Here is a 12,042-nt window from a genome sequence, read left to right as displayed (position 1 = left end):
TGAGAGAGATGGGTACACTAATAGGTCAAAACACGACAATCAACTAAAGAAACACGACCCCCGGTTGTCAATTACCATTCAGGACGGTTTTATTAAAAGGTCAGGGCAGCATTCTTGGCGGTGTTATTTTTACACTGCCCCGATCGTATCAACAACCCTCCCACCAGGATCTAGGAGGTCTTCTTCAGCTCACTTAAAGGGAAACTCTTTGTTAAAGGCCCGGTTGTGTTGTGGCACGGCGCCGACTCCCTTAGCCCCTTTTCCTCCTTAAAACAACCTAATTGTAGAACAACAGAGGGTTAAATTACCCCTGACATTGGCATCCTGTGCCCGCTCTCTCTCCCCCGAGCGTACGACTTCCTCTGGAAGGATCTACGCGGAGATCTGGCGGGCCTGTGGAATGCCTATGAGACAGGAAGCAGCAGTGTTCAGGGCAGAGCAGCAGGTGTGGCCCGGCGGTTCAAGACGTTTACTCGAGTCACAGGGTGCGGTGGCCATGTTGTTTTTTTTTGGGGGTCATGGTAACATGGTGTGCAGGAGGGAGGCGGACAGGATGAGCTCACGGGGATGACGCCCTGACAGAGGATGTGGGAGACTGTGAAAAAACTTTATGTGTCCAAGAGGAGTATGAATATTTAACCCTGGACTCACCAAAAGGGGCCAGGGAAGGGGCATTGTATAAACACACTGGATCAGGATTTTGGTGTCACTGATTTAATTTAGGGCTACTTTACAGCATAGCATATATATTCCATCAACCGCACATCCTTCCTCCTTCCATCCATCTATCCCTCCGTCCATCCCCACATTCCACATCCAACCATCGATCATCCACCTGTATCCCCTAACTCCTCCTCCTGCTGGTCCCCCTAGGTCCCACCGGTCTCCCCGCAGAAATGGGGGGTGTAACCGAGGTAACGGCTGAAATCCCAGAGGAAGTGCACGGTGTGTTCACCGGGGCCCCCGCGACCGCACCAGCAGCTCTCCCCGCCGAAGTCACCGCAGAAGCCACCTCAGAGGTCGCCACGGAGACCGCCGCCGAGGCCACCCCGGAAAAACCCACAGAGGCCACCGTAGAAGCCGACACACAGGCCGCCCTAGAGGTCGCCACCGGGGCGGCCACCGTATCCGAAACGGAGGCTGCGACGGCGCAGGCGACCGCGGAAGACGCTTTCACCACCCAGGCCGCCCTCGTGGAGTCCACGGCTGCGGAGACTGGCTCGCAGCGGAGGTGACGGAAGCGGCGGCTGAGACTACGGCAGAGGTCGACGCGGGGAAGACAGCGGCATCCACGGACACCCTGGTGGACCCTAGCGCAACGGCCGAGGTGGAAATGGAGGCTGGTGAGGGCAATGTGGGCGCTATGTGGGGGCTAATGTGGGCTAGCATTCAAACCAAGCTCACGTATAGGATAGCATTCAAACCAAGCTAACGAAATGGGCTAGCATTCAAACCAAGCTCACGTATAGGATAGCATTCAAACCAAGCTAACGAAATGGGGCTAGCATTCAAACCAAGCTCACGTATAGGATAGCATTCAAATCCAGCTAACGTTTAGGATGGCATTCAAACCAAGCTCACATATAGGATAGCATTCAAACCAAGCTCACGAAATGGGCTAGCATTCAAACCAAGCTAACTACTGGCTGTTGTTTGTGGCACTAGTGTAGAAATGGTTTAGAAAATGGACCCTTTGGTTTGGATCATCGACTCAAATCCAAACCATTATATTTGTTTTACCCTCTGTTTCTATATCGTTCATCTCTTTGAAATGAACATTATCAGTGATGTAGAGAAGCAAGTAGAACTTGTCAAAATATGTTTTTTTTTCTGTCGTGCAGAAGGGATGAGTTCGGGCCAGGTGGCCGGAGTGATCATCGGCGCCTTGATCGCGATCGTCATCGTCATCGCTGTGGTCATCGCCCTCGTGAGGAGGATGGGCAAATACTCGTAAGTACCTCCCTTCCCTTGGTCATCAAAACACACAAATACTCACCCGCCTTTGCATATTACAGACGTGTGCGCGTGCACGCTCGTGGCAGACACACATGCCTGTGTCGTGATCACCGGCAACTTACGCCACCACGCATGATTCCCATGATGCAATAGCTTTTATATGACATAGGCGTCGGTGCGAATCCCCTTCCGAGAGACGTCGGACACTCGGGCCTGTCTCAGAATACTGCACTGTCATTCAGACCACAACCGGCCGGGATCCTCGGCTGAGTGCGCATGGCGGAGCACGTCTTGGAAATAACAGCTGTTTTTCCATCGCACCACGCCCATCTGAGAGCAGGGTGGCACCGGGATCTGAATGTGTCTGCATGTGTCACTGAACGCCGCTGTGTCTCTGTGTCGCAGGGCCGCCAAGAAAGCCAAGATCGTGAAAAGAAAGCGGGCATCTTGGTTTCTGTAATATATACATCATTATATATTCGTGTTTTTTTTTCCCCACCTCGTGCTAAATGACTTGAGACCCCTGCTTAATACTGTGTGGAGTCTAGTCTTAACAGAACACCCTGACACGCTTTGTTGACCACTGACCCAACAATCTCGTCCTAACTTGTGTTTCTATGTCTTGTCTGTTAGCCTTTCTCATGTTGGGCTCATACAAATGTAACCCTTTCGGGGTGTGAAAGTCTGTCATTAAACCATAACTACTTGTATTAAACACTATGGCTATACTGAAGATTACTTCAGTTTCCGTCCAGATAATCAACATTTGAGAGAAGAGGAAGCTATGAGGAGCTTGTGGCTTTTTTATCTATCATAAACACTCCCACAGCTTTAATCATCAAGTCTTCTTTATCTGTCTTACCGGCATAAACATATGGGTGGATTGGCCAATGTTAGGTTTCACTTCAATGATCGCAGCAATATTCATTGCTTGCAACCGGTTTCCAATCAAATTTTGCTGCGGCAATTAATGGCTATGTTTAAAGCCACAATTTCTAAATTGAACCAGACCAAACCAAGCCCTGCCTCCTAGACTTCTCTTTGAATGCCTGCACCACTGGCAAGTCAAAATAGCTCTCTAATTCAGGAGGAGATCATGGATCAATGAGCAGAACTCCTCACAGAGGCCTTCAATAACCCGTCCCTAAACAACGCTGAAGCAGAAGCCTACCCCTGGACCCAGCCATTCTTCTCCTCTGGAATGTTATCTGAAGTTCAGGGGTTGAACACATTGGCTTGCTGCAGCCCTTTGGTCCTTCCCCAGCCATCGCTGTATTGTAACCCCTTCTTCTTCTTTTCTCTCTGTTTCCCACAGTCCATGAAGGAAAGAAGGAAAAAACAAAGAGGCAGGAGCGCCCAGAGTTCTGGAAATTGTGAACTACTGAAATGTGATGTCATTTCCTGTCATTAAACAACCATGCTATCAGCACTAGTCAAGCACTAGTGTGGTGTGTGTGTGTGTGTGTGTGTGTGTGTGTGTGTGTGTGTGTGTGTGTGTGTGTGTGTGTGTGGGTGTGGGTGTGGGTGTGTGTGTGTGAGAGAGTGTGAGAGTGTGCGTGTGTGCGTCTCTGTGTTATTCAGAGTATGTGTGTGTGCGCCTGCGCGTGTGTGTGTGTGTGTGTGAGTACGCCTGTGTGTGCGCCTGTGTCTTTGTGTGTCTGTGTTTGTGTGTCTGTGTTTGTGTGTCTGTGTGTGTGTGTGTTTATATGTTTGTGTCGGTGGGCTGGTGGAGAAGAAAAAGGACAAGCCAATCATCCGCAGCTCCTCCCGCAGCTCCACCAACCACCACCACCCCACCCCTCATCTCCATCCACCCCCCCCCCCCCCCCCCCCCCCCCACCTGCCCCCCCTACCACCCTGCCCCCACAACCCAACATGGTGGGGCGAATTCTCTAGAAGACCTTCAAGGCCCATTTGTTTGCGTCTGTAAAAGAGACGTGCTACTAAGTTATTTGGCCGATGGTGCTGGGGGCGTGCAACCTCTGGAAGTGGGCGGTGTTTATCTCAAGACCCGTTAATGCGACAAGAAAGAGGCCGCGAATGGCTCATGTTAGTTTTCCTTCAAACAAAATAAAAGTTTTATCAAGTGAGGAAGTTCGGCGAAAGGATGCCACGAATTCCAAAAGGATGTACATATACAGTCAAATGTGAGGAGCTGACTTAGTCCACAGATCATTTCTATCCATCTCTTCACCGTTTCTCTTACCTTTAGCCTTCTACTAACACAGAGAAGCCCACACAGCAGCCATTCAGACTCTGCTGCTGCTGCTATGTCCAAAGAACAATTAGAAAAGTATTCAGAACACCAGCCAAAGTTACTGTTGTTGTTTTTTTTTTCTTTTAAAACACTTTAAACCAATTGAGTTACCTTGCCAAAGTAACTTGACATTAAACGGAACCTCAGACAATCGCATGAAGCACATAGTTGCAGATGTTGTTCTGACAAGGGCTAACGTAGAGAGCCTGATAGGAAACTAGACACCTTCATTTGCGAGGGGTAACGTGACACATTCTGCCCTATTTAACACTGACTTATAAAAACATAGTACATATCTGTGAAATTCAGCAGAAGGGTTTGTGCCACTGTCTCTCTGGTATTCCACCTAGTTTAGTTGGGAGGATTTGAAAGCGGCATTAGTGTGAATGGCCGAGTACAGTCTATTTTACGTCAGCTGGTCCGTAATAAAAACGTTTGGCTTCCTCCCATCCGAATGGCCATCCGTTCCAATATATGAACACATCTCAGTGTTTCATAGACAATGTGTAACATTTACTTACTGAATGTATTTATAGCACAGCACCACCCACCCAACTAGCAAGTACACCAAAACAGCCATGGACAAACACAAGCAAAACCCCAGCTGACAGAGATGAACTACTTTTTAGATTTTAGTGCTCAGTGTAAGGCAGCGACGCCCTGTCGTGTATTTTGTGCTTGTTTTGTTTATTAGTTTCTTGTTCTTATTCTCGCATTTGTACGTTCAATGATGGTTGTAAAAAAAAAAAAAATTAACTCTGCTTAGCTCTGCTTCATTTTACAATCTCCGTTTAATTGTCGTGCACTGAACGAGTGATCTAACGTTTAATGGCGAGGCTTTAAACACCGCAAACATTTGCAACGTTATCTATCTTCACAGCCCTGTGCACCCCGCCCTGGACCCTATTACCACAGAGTAACAACTGGCTCTTCTATTTTTTTTTGCTTTAATTTGTATACTTTTATTTAATTGCAGTGTTTTTGCTCATACTGTTTCAATAAAAAAAAATCAAATACTAAACTTTGTATCTTCACTGTTTTTATCATTCAACATATTTTTCTGGAACATATCAATTGAAATGATTAAAAATATATATGTTTATGTTGTTGTTGTTTGTTGTATGTTATTTAATCTGGGTATCTGTTTCATCTGTACAAGCAAACCGGGTCCAATAGTCTATTGGTCTCATACACAGCTAGCCATAAAGCAGAGATGCATATTTTCAATCTGTTTAGAGAAACACAAACACAGCATTACCCAGCATACACTTGGGCTGCGAGAAGTTGCCTAATCCAATTGGCTCATTTTGTGTAATGCATTAAATATATAAAAAACACCCTTCCCCCAAAACGGAGACAAAAACACCTCCAAATATGGAAAAACATACGGCCGGCGACCGTTAATTCCGTTAAGCGCTCCCAACGGCTAGGTGTGTGTTTGTTTTTTTATATGTTTCATGTTATGAAGTTGTTGTTTTTTTTACAAGATGCCGTTAAGCAGGGGTGCGACTCAAGGCTTTGGGCTGCGAGCAGCACAGAGATGCCCAGTGTCTGGCTAACCTCTCTCCTGTGGTTTAGGCAGCAGGCCCAGCTACACCCACCTATCAGCCTGGCCTCGGCCAGCCTCCACTCACAGAACCCCTCCACCAGCGTCCTGCTGCCCCTCACACCCGCCAGCACACAATGGAGCCTTTTCAGACGGTCAAATGGGGAGGCTGTGAGCCGTTAATGAAAAGTAGCCTCTCTCTCTCTCTCTCTCTCTCTCTCTCTCTCTCTCTCTCTCTCTCTCTCTCTCTCTCTCTCTCTCTCTCTCTCTCTCTCTCTCTCTCTCTCTCTCTCTCTCTCTCTCTCTCTCTCTCTCTGTTGGGATGGGGCTTTCCCTCTCCTCACTGCCACAGAAGGTGCTATGGTATAATCTGTGCAATGCTACGCGGTGGGGGTCACTTCCTGGGTGTATCTAATTCACTGGAACTCTCACGGACACACACACACACACACACACACACACACACACACACAAACACATACACTCACACCCAAACACACACACACACACACACACACACACACACACACACACACACACACACACACACACACACACACACACACACACACACACACACACGCACACCCCATTGTCAACGGTGTGAATTATTATTGCATTTTGCAACACTGGGTGTGGTTGTGTGTGTGTGTCTGTGTATGTGTTTAAGGGTGTGTTTGTGGGTGCCTTTATCTGTCTATGTGTGCATGGGTTTTCTGTGTCTCTGCGAGTGTGTGTCTCTCCTCTGCGAGTGTGGGTCTGAGAAAAAGACCCGACACAGGAAACGGGGACGGCTGTAGCAGACATGGAGAACACTGTTCCCATGCCGACATGGATGTCTCTCTATCACTCCCCTGGGTTCGGTTTCCAGCAGTAAACCAAAAGCTGCGTGCATGTGACGCAACTTATTGAGCGGCAAACAAATGTACAGTATGTACAGTATTCATCGGAAAAAAAAATCTGTGGCAACGCTGGGAAGCCTTCCACTGTAAATAACAGAACGCTTGACGGCAGGGCCAAACAGTACAGTTGGTGGAACTCTTGTGCCGTAAATCCACTGGGCTACCTGCTGTAACGCTGTTTAAATGCAGAAACTGGTTTTTCGCTCTGGCGTGCGTGCTAGTCTGGCCGGCGAGCTGCATGGGAAGTTTTGTGACCATAATAAAATTGCTTCCCGTCATACAACTCAAGACTGAATACATTTTTCAATGACAGAGGCTGACCACCCCTAAGGCCTTGTTTAACATGGAACAGTTATGCGAGGCCGCATACGTTTTGTTTATTCTCAGATTCTATTAGTCAATATGATATGCTGTGTATTGAAACATATTCAGAATTTAAGGTTCCTGTTTCGAAATCAAGTCTTATTTAATATGAGCCATATTTTCTTTCTGAAAACATGATATTCAATAAAAGGTACTCTCATGTACCTCAAAAACCTCAAGGACAACTAAATAACTCAAACTGGGGGGAAGGTTTTAATGCAACTCATGACGTGTATTTTGACAAAATGACAGTTGGGAGCGACCACGCCTGAGCTCCCGGTTTGTTTCCTCATGCGTCTCTGTCACGGTTCTTCTTCATAAAGTTTTGGCAGTTATTACCAGGCTGTGGTGGAGATGTGGGGGGGGGGGGGGGGATTGTGGGTGAGGGGACCGCCCAGGCATGAGCGAAGGGGAATTTTGCGTGTGTGCGTCTGGTAGTGACACATGCGTGTGAGTGTGTGTGATATTCTGAACTCATAAGGAAAATGGCTGCCCTGTGTTCTTTAAGCACCTCCAACAGCTGAGTGGAGGGTGGGGGTGGGGGGGGGGGGGACTGGGGGTGGGTGCTGAATGTGTGTGTGTGTACGTGTGTGTAAGAGACAACATGTGGGTCTACAGTATGTGTGACAGCGTGTCTACATACGTATGAAAATGACTTGGCTTTTACAGAGGTCAGGGTGCAAGTCTGTGTGTGTGTGTGTGTGTGTGTGTGTGTGTGTGTGTGTGTGTGTGTGTGTGTGTGTGTGTGTGTGTGTGTGTGTGTGTGTGTGTGTGTGTGTGTGTGTGGGTGCGTGTGTGTAGTGTGTGTTTGCGAGTGTGTGTATGTGTGTGTTGTTAGAGTCACAACATGTTGGTCAACAGCAACAGCTTCTTAAACTATGGGTCGGGAGCCCAAAGGGGTCTCGATTCAGTTGGGGGTGTGTTCTCCCTGATAAAGAACAGAACCCCTGCAACAAAGGACCACTGATTATGCGGTTCCCCATTCTGTGTGTGGGGTTTGGTCCTACAGACACACCGAATTTATCCTGTGGGTCCCGAGATGAAAAGGTTGAAGAACACCCGATCTACAGTGTGTGTGTGTGTGTGAGTATAAATGCACGTGTGCATTTTGTCTTTGTAGAGGTCAAGGTTCACGTCCATGCATGCGTGTTTGTGTGTGCATGCCGTGTTCAAGTGTGTGAAGAAATGGGAATTTATGAGGCTATGGGGGGGTCCCGGTTTTGTGTTTGTGTGTGTTTGAGAGCAAGTGCATGAACGTTTCCATCGGCACACATGTTAGCGTGTGGGAATCAGTTTTGTGCATTCAAAGATTGTATGATTTACCGTCAGCCATTTTTAAAATCTGTCTGCTGAAAAATCTGCTTGAAAATCTGCTAATCTCACTCACACCTGGTGGCATGTCATGGGACCTTTAAATACATTTTCTGAGGGATAATACAGAATAGCACATATTTCTGTACTTTGTAAAAAAAATTATATCTTCAGGAGCACACACCATTTTCTGGCAGATTCACTATTTTGGAAAGAATTTGTTTCAGAGCCAGGAACAAATGTGGTTTCTAAGTAGGTCATACTGACTTAGACTTCAACGGTTATGTGGTGAGTGGCCTCGTTAAGAGTGAAGACGGATGTGGAATTAGAAGGTATCTGTGGGTGGCAGTAATGATCGCTGCTCCTAGTCCAAGAAGAGCAGAAAAAAACAAGAGCAGAAATGATGAGTTGCTTCAATGGAGTCGAATGGAAGTGGTTGAGATCCTCCTGATTAAACCCCATCGGGAAACAACTTTTATGTTTATGGAGGCAATACCAAGGCTTTAATGCGCTTGAGGCTGAACGCTTGCGCCAATTCCATTTTTCACTTTGACAAATAATTTATTGTCACAACGATCATCTATTTGACCTAGAATAGCAACATACATCAAGTCATTTACTGAAACTAATATCAACATATTTCATTTGTCTATGAGGCAGAGTTGTGAGTTGGTGCCAATGAAATGGCAATAGGCATTTAATATGTCTATATAAATTAGAAATTGTGATGATCATAGAAAATTCGAACTTCTTTGTATAAGTAAAACTAATACCAGCTCAACTAACAATACAAATTAAATTTAAGATAAATTGTGTAAAGGCTTTTCAGTTTGGATGATTTCCTCCTGTCCAAGTTAGGGCTACTTCCTATTAATTAAAGCAAGGGTAGGCAGTTTATTTCGTAGATGTTGAAATTCTCCTTACAACCCAACAGCAAACAATATACCATCGCAGGCCCGTAATAAGCGAGTCCGATCACTAAATTCTGCCGGATTTACTCTAGCTAGTTTTCTCGAAATTACTTATCCTAGCTTTAAGTAATATAGTCGCTAGGCCCAGGCTTGCTAATGGCATTCAGCAGATAGTCAGTTAGCACCTATGGTTAGCCCCTGGTTCGCACCTGCCAAATGCAATGATTTGCGTGTGTGGTCCAGGACTGTAACGCTGCGCAGACCAACACGCATGAACCACGCATGCTCATCTCCAGGGCCACAGCTGCGAATCAAATCTGGTTTGAAAGACACACTAGAGCCCAGTGTATAGGATGACTCTGGTTCTAACTCGGCTCTGACAAACTATAAATAAATGTCAGCGTAGTCAACTTATATGTCGACTGAGCTGCTCTGCATGACGATCTATGCATGTACTGTAAGGCAGACAGTTGCCATAAGGCCAACAGATGGCGTTTGCCTGTTCGATCCTACTGTGCTTTGTGGGAACAGATTCTGATATATATATATATGGTCTCAATTTATTTGATGTCCTCTTATCTTATCTCATATAATCTTGAATTTCTCGCCAATTGCCCCAGCAAAAGCCATCAGACGGCAACTTCGGGCCATAGGGCGTAGACTACCCGGGCGTGGTTATTGGCTGTTGTCGGATGAAGTTGGTTAATAGCGAGTTTGTGTAATTGGTGTTGGCCAACTTCTTTGGTTGAGTGTTAATGTTTCTTTTGGCAGAGTTTGCACGCACTTGTGTGTGTGTTTGGGTTTGGGTGCGTGTGCATGTGTGTGTGTGTAGTATGTATGTACCATACATGTTATAATGTTTTCTTGTCATGTAAAAGCTTATCTTATCTTAAGAGTCGTTTTATGTTGTTGCTTCTTGTCAAAATGTGTCTTAGCTTATCTGATCTGATCTGACCTACTGTAATCTTGGATATATATTCAATTTGGTTGATATTATAGGCCTATCTTACATTGTATTATTTAATGTTGTCTCATCTTGCCGTATCCCTGCCTATCTTATGTCATCTTGCATAATGTGACCGTGCCTTGTTGTGGGCGAAATCAAATGGGAGAACAGAATGTAACGATTCCACAGTACATTGTTGAGAGATCTTCTCCGCCTATAGGCCAAACCCCCCCCCACTCGCTGCACGCACAGTACAGCCCACATCGGACACACAAAGAACATGCAATGTTTGAATATCACACGAGAACCCAGTGTCAGAGGTTTACATGTTTCTCCGTTCCCGCTATCAATGGCGGGCCTTTATGTCGCCCGGACTCTGGAGGTGGTGATAGCACCGTGAGAAATGACCGCTCCAGTCCCGTCAATGCGCTGTAGGTGTCAGCATACTAAAGCGCACCACTGTAACTCAATTGACAATTGTTGCTGAGCACACAGAGGGAGGTGGTCGAGTGGACAAGAATAGCCGTTGGCAGATGTGACAGAATGTCCAGATTCGTCTTGAATCTGCCGTTTGTCTCCGCTTTTCTTTGTCAAACAGAGCCACGGGAAACAACGGCTGATGTCATGTTCTAACTGCGGCGATTCAATCTGCACAGCCGAGAACACAAAGGGCGAATGTCCGGAACACCACCATTTGAAATAACATCTACATCTATTAATAAATGGGGGATATGTATGTGTCATAATTCACTTCTGTGCAACACCAAGTAACCTTTCAATATCTTTAAAGGAACTCATGATGACTATACACGGCCATTAACCATGCAGAGGCCTGCAGGTCTGCAACCACTTTGTTAGGAGCATATAGGCCTACAAGAAGTTCAGCATCTTGCTCGAATGCTCCACTTACCACAAAGACTCAGGACATCAAACACACAAGCAGCTGTGGCTGCTGGACGATGATGACCATAATGAGTCTAATAACCTCAATACATAGGCCGGTTCAAGGGTGCGTATCCTGCTCTCAGTCCATACATAAATAATCGCCCTAAAATAACATCCAGATTCGGATAAAACACTGAAACTATCTAGATTTACGTAACCTCCAGAGCAACAAGAGCTGAATTAACCAAATAAGTATAAAATAAGCTCCTAAAAGCCTACTTAATAATTAGAACCAAAACAATAACGACCATTACATTTTTTTAAGATAATAACGTTTGAATATATTTACATACATTTTCAATATAAGATTAAATACATTCAATGAGGTATAACCTAAATCCAACTACAGTGTAAATGTTTCCCATGGCGCGTGGACAATTGAGCGACACTGACATCTAGGGGGATAAGCAGTGCACTGCACGAGAGAAAAAAAAAATCAACAATAATTTAGATTAATGGTAGGCTATCATCGTTCAAACGTTGTTATTATTATTATTTTTTTTACAAGTGGATCCTCCTTAATTCCTGATAATAAATAGATATTATCCATGGTAAAAATAATGACAATGGGTCCAAAGCATTATACCAATTGTAATTTTGGTGCTGCCCAACTTGTAATTGACCCAGTACCACGCAAACCCCCACTAGGCCTAAATTGCGTCAGAAAACCCAAGTGAAATATCAAGATAACGTCATTGCATTACATTTTCTGATAGCTTTCTCCTACAAATAATTAATTATGTGTTCTATTCGACGTTATAGACCGTATTGTGCTTAAGAATTAAAAACAATTCATGTTTTAAAATCAACGATCAATGGTCGGCTGTCAGCTGTGTTATCTTTTTATTTTCTTCCTTTCCCTTTCCTCAACAAGCTTGTTTCTGATTGGTCAGAATCTTTCATCA

General features: G+C 45.4%; 1 long non-coding RNA gene across 2 annotated transcripts in view; it reads left to right on the top strand.

The window, feature by feature from the left end:
* LOC132457399 (uncharacterized) overlaps positions 1-5,234 on the top strand; it is a 6,715-nt gene extending 1,481 nt beyond the window's left edge. The window contains exons 2-5 of one of the 2 annotated variants that reach the window (XR_009525620.1): positions 874-1,343; positions 1,845-1,950; positions 3,272-4,276; positions 4,321-5,234. This is a non-coding gene — a long non-coding RNA (uncharacterized LOC132457399). Of the gene's footprint in view, positions 1-873; positions 1,344-1,841; positions 1,951-3,271; positions 4,277-4,320 lie in introns of both variants that reach the window. The other variant, XR_009525616.1, reaches the window with a different exon arrangement.
* The last annotated feature ends 6,808 nt before the right edge of the window (positions 5,235-12,042 follow it).

Source organism: Gadus macrocephalus, chromosome 1 (genome assembly GCF_031168955.1).
Source record: "Gadus macrocephalus chromosome 1, ASM3116895v1".
In the NCBI taxonomy this organism is placed as follows: domain Eukaryota; kingdom Metazoa; phylum Chordata; class Actinopteri; order Gadiformes; family Gadidae; genus Gadus; species Gadus macrocephalus.
This window is presented reverse-complemented; position numbering and strand designations above follow the sequence as displayed.